Genomic DNA, 8,161 nt, shown 5'->3' with positions numbered 1-8,161 from the left:
TGATTGGTTGGAGCATGACAGGTAATGAAGTACTGTGATAGGTGTGATAAGAGCAATGAGGCAATGAAAGCATTGTATATATATATATATATATATATATATATATATGATAAATAAAAAAATAAAAAAATCACGATGCAGGTCGTGATTGAAGAATGACCTTTCATTCATTTCTTATAGTCTGCGTTAATAATGACCACCCGACGTGACCATGAACCATTTGCCATGACTTTCCTACTTGGACTGCACGCATATGGAGAACGCGTATGCTGTACCGTAATGCTGAACTTCTAGTTTCTTCTACTATACTCATTTCAGTCAGATTGTGCACCACCTGAAGACACAAACAGGATTTCTTCCCATTATTGATGTGGTGTTTTCCTGTTCCACCGTTTTAGTGTAGCGTTGTTAAAATGTGTTTTAGTTGTGTGATGTAGTATATTGATACTAGTGTTGTGTATTGATGTGTTGTTTTTCTTTCTCACCGCTTTAGTTTTGTGTTAAGACATGTTTTAGGTGTGTGCTGTTGTATATGTCAACAGAACTTGTTCGGCTACAGGCTGAGTACTTTTAAATAATGCATATATCTCATCCCTTCATAGTAATGAGTTTAATAAATACCATGCTGAAAAAAAAAAACCGGGCGTGGGGAAGTTAGGTAAAGCGCTTGGCTGTGGATCCGAGCGGTGGAGGTTCGTTTCCCTGTGGAGACACGACTTTTATTTTTGTAATGACGTTGTCAGGATAATTGACAGTGACACATCGCGCCCAGTTCTGATGCACAGATCCCGCCCACAACTCTCGCGCACTGGATTTCGTTCCATGAGCATTGAAAGGCTTTCATCTTATTAAAAAAAAATGAAGGGAGCAAGCGTCATTCGTGAGCGCTTGCTTTCGTGCCATGCCCTTACTGGTAGAGCTTGAGTCCTCTTAATTTTCGAAGTGCCTTTAAGACGAACGCCTTTGATGCCTCTTGCGGTGCTGTCAATCATCCTGACAGCTACGCCGGGTGCGTGACAAACGTATCTTAGCTTTCCTTGTTAGCGTCATGCCAGCGCAGTTGCCATGGGGACCGCCACCTCTAGTTAGTCGTAGATAGTAATTGATAGCGATAGTTAGTGGTAGTTACAGTGATGATAATGACAGAGAGGACTGACCACGAGGTCGTCACGCGGTGACGCAATGACAAGTGGTAACTTCATGACCAGATGTGACGTCTTCATGATGTCACATCCAGCCATGCCTAATAATCGGAATGGACGTCATGATGAGATCTCAGCCGGTCATGACGTTACGATTGCTCATGACGGCACCAGGCGTTTCATGAATATACGAAGCTGTTCCCGACGGGCGTCCGATCCAGGCGTCCGTGTGGCGCGTTTCATTTGGCGAGCAGGTATCAGCGGCATTTCAAATTGGCTTACAGCAAAAAAAGGCACAATATCTGTGAAAAATTTTTGCCCAGTACCCAAGTAACTAGTTGGGATTGTGGTGAAAACTTTTATTGTCCGGAAGGGGTGACACCGGAGTTCTGGTACCGCTCGCAGGAGTCCAGGGATCCCATAGTCACTCTAAGGGGCAGGGGTTAGTAGACGAATCGGTCTGCCGCTTCGGCTGCCTGACGGACAATATTGGCATGTGTCACCGGGTCTTCGCTATGAAGCGCGGTTTCCCATGCTTCTGCGTCCTTCAATAAATTGTACCCCGGAGAGTGACTGCACTCCTAGAGGATATATCTTACATTTCCTATGTCATTACAGAATCTGCAGAATTGGTCCTCCGTATTCCCTGTTTGCGTGCGGTATCTCCATGTGGAAGACATGTGGTTCCTGGCTTGCAGGCTGCGTCAGGTGACTGCCTCTGCAAGTCACTAGTACCCAATAGTCACAACAGCGGTGATTCCCACTGCGCATTCCAGGCATCTGCGCGATGCCGTTCATTTAGCTCTTCCTAGAACGCTGCCCTACACAGTATACAGAAGCAGACGCAGTTACAACATGCGTCAGCGGCGTTTCAAATCGGTTTACAGTAAAGAAAATGCGCAGTATCTGTCACTATCCTCCACGGCCCCCTTAGCTGAGCCGTAAACGAAAGGGGGAAGTTCGGAGTAAAATACGAGAGAAAGAAATGCCGTAGTTTAGACCTTTGGACCATCCCGAAATAGCGGCTTTCCCCTCCTCGCAGTGTAGTGGTCAAAGTGCTCCCTACATTTTTTTTTTTTTGCGGTTAAGAACATAGCTGACGTTCAGAGGCCGATATATTAAAATCATCGTGTTAAGACTCCAGCATACTCTGACTGAGTTAAAAGACGGCTAACAGCGCGTAAGCACACATACACTCCTAAAAAAGGTGTGATCTTAGTCTTTTTGGGGGGTAAACTGCTTGTCGCTGAGCTAACACCTTTTTGGGGTAAGGTTACGCTGTGTCTTTGAAGACTAAGTATTTATACCATTGCATGTAGTGTAACATTACGCTTCTGGTAGCATAAAATTGCACCTTCACAAACAGTGTAACTGTATTCTACCTAGGCATAACGTTGCACCTTTCATAAAGGCCTATGTTTTAGTCTGTCGATGGCATAAGCATACCCTTGCATCAAAGGGGCAAGTTTGCACCTTGACAACGTAAACTTATCCTGTATGTACAGGTGCAAAGTTACCATTTTAGAGTATAAATTTATATTACGACAAAGAGCGCAATGTTTTGCACCTTTATGGCGCAAGCTTATACCACCAGGAGAAGGATAACGTTGCCCTCCAAGCAGTTTAATGTAATGCCATATTACATAGGGTATCTAAGCATCATCTTGTGGTATATATATGCTATCCACACAAGAGTACTATTACCAATCTGCATCGTAAACTTGTTCGCTGGAAGCAGGAATAAAGCTAACCAATACATTTCAAGATTTTCTGGAAGGAAAGATTATGTTGAAACATTGCAATATCTTTGTGTCGTCTGGAGTGTGACAGTGAGCAATGTTTCAGGGGGGGTAGGCTGTGTCATGGTGTGTTCAAGCCGTAAGTTATGTTGCAGAGTGAACAAAAAGAATTTACAGAACAATCGGTTAAGATAACATACCATGGTGTTTATTTCACCTCATTATACACCGAAGTTGCAGCAAGGGACTGGATAATCTTCTCCGCACAGTCAGGGCAGGGATGTACCACGTATTTGACCTGCATAGAAAAGAGAACTTGTAATCAGTTACTCACGAAGAAAGTCTCACAAAACATGCTTATGGAGTAATTATTTCACATATAAAAATAACACTGCACAAAGGGAAAGTAAAAAGGAAGACAGATGGAAATAGTGCACCAGTACAGGCTTCCAAGTGTTCATAGAATGAGAATTGTGAACTCACACAATATATAGATCAATGAAAATTCTCCAAATCTGAGCTTTACCTGTGCCACTAACACACACATCGACAACTAGCACATTGCAATCTCAGAAAAAATTGACAATATGCTCAATAAGACGCAATATACAATGAGACATATTCTTGTTAAAAGCAGGGTCAAGCCATAGGCATCACTGATGTTGGACTACCCAGAGGGTCATTTAAAGAAATATGAATGAAAACATATTGATAAAATAGAAGCTAGCCTAATAAAGGCAAAAGATGTGTTCATATGTGCAGTTCTCCTTTTTTTTATCATTAGCTTTTTATGTTAAACTTTGTTTTATCACCTTCACTTTCACCTTTGTTGTTTGCTGGTTTCCACTCCAACACCCAAACATTATAGTTTGCTTTCACACCTGACCATACCAGTGGTCTTGTTTCTAGTCACTATGGTCTCACCCTCCTAGAAAACACTGTCTCTGGTCCTTCATGACATTATCTTATGTTGCCTATAGTGTTAATGTTCTCCTGAGACTACACTGTCTTTAGTCATCTGATCATCCATCACAAGTGACAACTGCAAATCTCTTCCTTTTTTTTTGGGGGGGGGGGGAGAGGTTCTTTTGTTCTTGCATTCGTTGTCATTTCTCATGAATATAACGAATGAAGCTTGTTCCTGCAGAGCTTGCACCTGCAGGGGTGTCTAAGGCCATTCTATTGTTTCTGCCTTTAGTGCAGTTTACATTCCTGGAAAAAGGCATGAATATACCACAGAGGCTATGCCTTATAAAATGCGGGATACCACTTCTGAAAGATGGAACATTTCATGCTAAAAGAGCAATGATAGCAAGGCACATCCAAAGCACCTTCTGCACATGTGCATTACTGCAGTGATGTCACAGATGCAGAAATATGTAAAGCATGGCAATAAAATGCAACTTTTACATAAGTTCATTGCTAGTGTCACACCACACATCAGCTTACGCCGATGCCAAAAACTTCTCAAGACTGCCGTTTCACTTCAAAACTACATTATCTTGCTTAGGAGGCAAAAAACAATACACTTCAATACCCCTATAATTCCTTGAACAAACCACAAAGCTTGAGATTCTATGTATTGCTGCTTCATGTAATGCTCGCAGCACATGCGGCAGGAATAAAATTTCTCATAAACTGCAATTTGCCAGAACTGTCCACTGCTTATCTCTTTAGATGCCTAACTAATGAAATTGTAAATGCTGACCAATATTATACAAGAATGATTATTAAAAAGTGTTTACAACAAATTTCTCGAAGATTATGTTCTTTACCTTTACAGATTGCAAATCATAAACTATGAAGAGACACCCGTGTAGTCTCTGCCGGTGGGTTGTGCAGCAATGTGGACTTTGGGTACCTGGTACAGCTTCAGGATTAGACTTAATTATCTATTCTTTTTGTTTATAAGAGGCAATATGAAAACTACAAAATTGAAGGCTTTTAATGAGTGAGCCTAGGCCTAAAACCCTCCTAATCATCTATGTGGTCTAACATAATCAGCATCAAAAATATTCCTTTAAAAGCTTTGTAAGTTGGTTTTTCCACATTACATACTAAAAAAGGGTGTTGCTGATATTTCTTATTCAGACAATATAGACATATTTTGTGCTTTTGATGATGCAGAAGAAGCTAACATGATTCTGGTAACAATACCAAGTGCAGCAACATTTTTTACATGCAATGTGGGAAAGCAAGTCAATAGTTTTCAATATGCCTTTCCTTGTTCAATATTCTGAACTACATTGCTCTTTAAGAAAATTTAAGAACTGGGCTCACCTATAATATTGGGGACCCTTATTTCTGGTATATAATACTGTCCCCCAAAAATTAAAATGCAAAAGTTAACTAATTTTGGTTGATTAGCCATTCAACCATTATCCTCTACCACAGACATGTCCACTGTGCTGCACAATCCAGTTCTAATTGTACTGCAAATTTCATTTCATTCATTCTCCCTTTATAGGCCCATAGACATGACATAAGGGGTGGGGGCATATATATATATATATATATATATATATATATATATATATATATATATATATATATATATATATATATATATATATATTTGTTAAATGGTAGTGGTGGAACACAAGGAAAATACGCTGAGTACAAATGGCACAAAACAATATAAAGAACACAAAAGAAACAATAAAGCTGAAAGTGCTAAAATACCGTCCATTACATATCACTTGCAGTACTTCATTTTTAGTTTCATTCTATTATGGACATACCTAGCAACATAAGAGCATGTGAGTTGTTGAAAATTACACCCATCAGAGAACATAACCTTACTGCTGAGAACCAAGTGCAAACAATTTAAATATTATGTTTTGAAGAAAAAAAGAAAAGAGGCATACATTAACAGCTCACTCAATGAAAAGAAGTCAACATGTTCAGATTGATTACATACTGAAAAAATTCCCCCCTTGCTAACTTGCTCAATAGCACTGAATGGTTCCAAAATCAATGTAATGCCAGGGCTATTGCTCCTCAGCATAGAAAAATATGCTCTTTGATAGACATAAAGCAACAATGAACAGACCACAATGCCACAGCTATGTCGAAAAATACATACCACACAAATCTTGCCGTAAGTAGTCATCCAGCGCTGAAGAAAGCAGGTAGATCTTTAGAAGCAGGAGTAACAGCACTTCTACACCGTATTCCTCCTACTGGCAGGTACGCTGCAGCAAAGGTATCATTCATAACATTAGCATGATACTCGTAACTAGTACATACATAACTATAGTACAAAAAATAATGGCACCACACATGCCAAAACAATGACTCAAATATTTTGACAATGAGCTTAAAAGCTACAACTCCTGTTCCTAGATATATCTGTAACAATATCTGCCACCTCTTTAAAGTCGAAATAACTGCTTAAATAAACTAGAATAGCAGATTTATGACAAACTGCTAGCACAATTACAATACACATTAACTTCAATGAGGGAATGCCTCAGTACCAGTGAATTGTAGTAATGAGTATAACACAATGTCTGACAACAGAAACTACAGAAGGAAAAGAATGTGTTGTTATTGGTCAGGCATAGCCTCCTTTCTATGGGTCAGGAGGCTGAAAAGTTCAGAATGGAAATAGCTGAGTAGAAACTATAGCAAATCCCCAAATGAAAAATATTAGTGATATAAAAATTTTCCTTAGCTCGCTAACGAAAATTAGCACATTTAATCAAAATAGCTGTTTGGGCCAGTTGGTTCATACTTACACCCTAAAAGACCAGCGAATAAGAAAAAAAGAAAACAGGTACAAAGGAACACAAAACGTATTTCAGTGCCCGTCCTGTCATTTTTTGTTTTTTTGTCCCCGTAATTATTTTTTTTTGCGCTGGTCTTTTTATGTACCGATTACAAAAAGAAAGTCAGTCTTAAAGCAGAGAAGGGGTGACACATGGTTTGCTTCAATGCTGAAGACATCTGATCACCAGATAACCCAGATTTTTCACTTAAGTGATTTGATCGAGTCCAATATTTATTATCAGTTCTTAGCATAAGTGATCAGCAAGTTAAATAAGACTGTTTACTCGCACACGCCCTCAAACACAATGAAACTCAATTGATAAGTCACTGTCTGGGCGTGCACCATATTGCACGGCATGAGCGAAAATGGCAACACGCAAGGAGACACACACATGGCAGGCGACATAAATATTCTCCGACGAGAATCCCAAGCAGTATACATTGAGGCAGATGTCAGTGATCAGCAATATGTGCCACAAAAGTGCGCGTGTCAATTTAAACGCCCCTTTCTGGACGGAAACAATGCTTTGGACTTACCAGCACGGATAGCAGAGACTAGTTTCAAATTCTTTGAAGAAACGACAGTCTACGTTCTTGCGCAGACGAGACGAAGGACTTGAGCCTGCAGCGAAAAAAAAAAGCGTGAGAAATGTCTTTCCTGCACATTGCGTCACTACGACAGTATACATGTACACGAATCGGCTCGGTCCCACCTCTGGTCTCGACGCCATCAGCTCAAAACTGCGGGGTTAAATCGGTGTTCTGAAAGCGTGACGTACAGGTTGCTGGCAAAAGAACCGTAAACTTAACCCATCACCCTGAATGCTCTCCCGCATTTATGGCAACGTTCCCGTAAAGCAGCAACAACAGACGATCAAACGATTGTAGGCAGCGAGCAAAAATAATGCGGCATGCAAACACGTCAATGCGTATCACCGGGACTGCATTAGCGCTCGTCGAAGCATACTTTCGACCGCGGGATATGCTTGTGAGCGTCGTAGACGACTAAAAATGCACCATTAACATCCCGCAAAAAAGGTCGTGACCACCTGAAAATTTTGGGATGCGCCGCTGCTCCAGTCTGAACTGAGGGAGTGGTATGCTCAGGTTGGGATCCAAGACGTCGTGCTCAGAGGCCGTTTCACAGACAAACAAGCAGCGTCGCGGACGTAAGCAATAACAAAACATGTTCAGGCGAAGTTAAATAGCAGAGAAAAACACGTAAAACGATATGTAAAACGTCACTTACATGCGCGGCTGAAATTTGGCGCCAAGGATCCGTTGGAACAGCACCACCGCGACGACCAGCCATCCGCCGTTTCATTCCGAAGTTCACACTTTCACGAAGTCGTTTCATAGTGAGGCATCGATGAGCGCACTCGATGAAATAATCGCTGAGAGCAACCGAACTTTTCTAAAAACACAGATGAGTACCAACGACAAAGAGCACGAACACTGACTCGTGCGGCAATCGCCGCCGTCGTCTTCTCGGACTCGCAGAGTCGCAGG

At 41.0% G+C, this 8,161-nt stretch overlaps 1 long non-coding RNA gene across 1 annotated transcript; it reads right to left on the bottom strand.

Annotated features, from left to right (window-relative positions):
- Positions 1 to 3,067: 3,067 nt before the first annotated feature.
- On the bottom strand, positions 3,068 to 6,013 carry LOC146193782 (uncharacterized). The gene is made up of 2 exons (XR_014706482.1): positions 5,967 to 6,013; positions 3,068 to 3,179 (listed from the first exon to the last, which is right to left on the bottom strand). It is a non-coding gene; the product is annotated as an uncharacterized LOC146193782 (long non-coding RNA).
- Between the last annotated feature and the right edge of the window lie 2,148 nt (positions 6,014 to 8,161).

The sequence above is a fragment of the Amblyomma maculatum genome, chromosome 4 (assembly GCF_055883805.1).
Source record: "Amblyomma maculatum isolate TAMU_Amacu chromosome 4, ASM5588380v1, whole genome shotgun sequence".
NCBI classification, from domain to species: Eukaryota; Metazoa; Arthropoda; class Arachnida; order Ixodida; family Ixodidae; genus Amblyomma; species Amblyomma maculatum.
The sequence above is the reverse complement of the archived record's forward strand: the minus strand, read 5'-3'. Positions and strand labels throughout refer to the sequence as shown.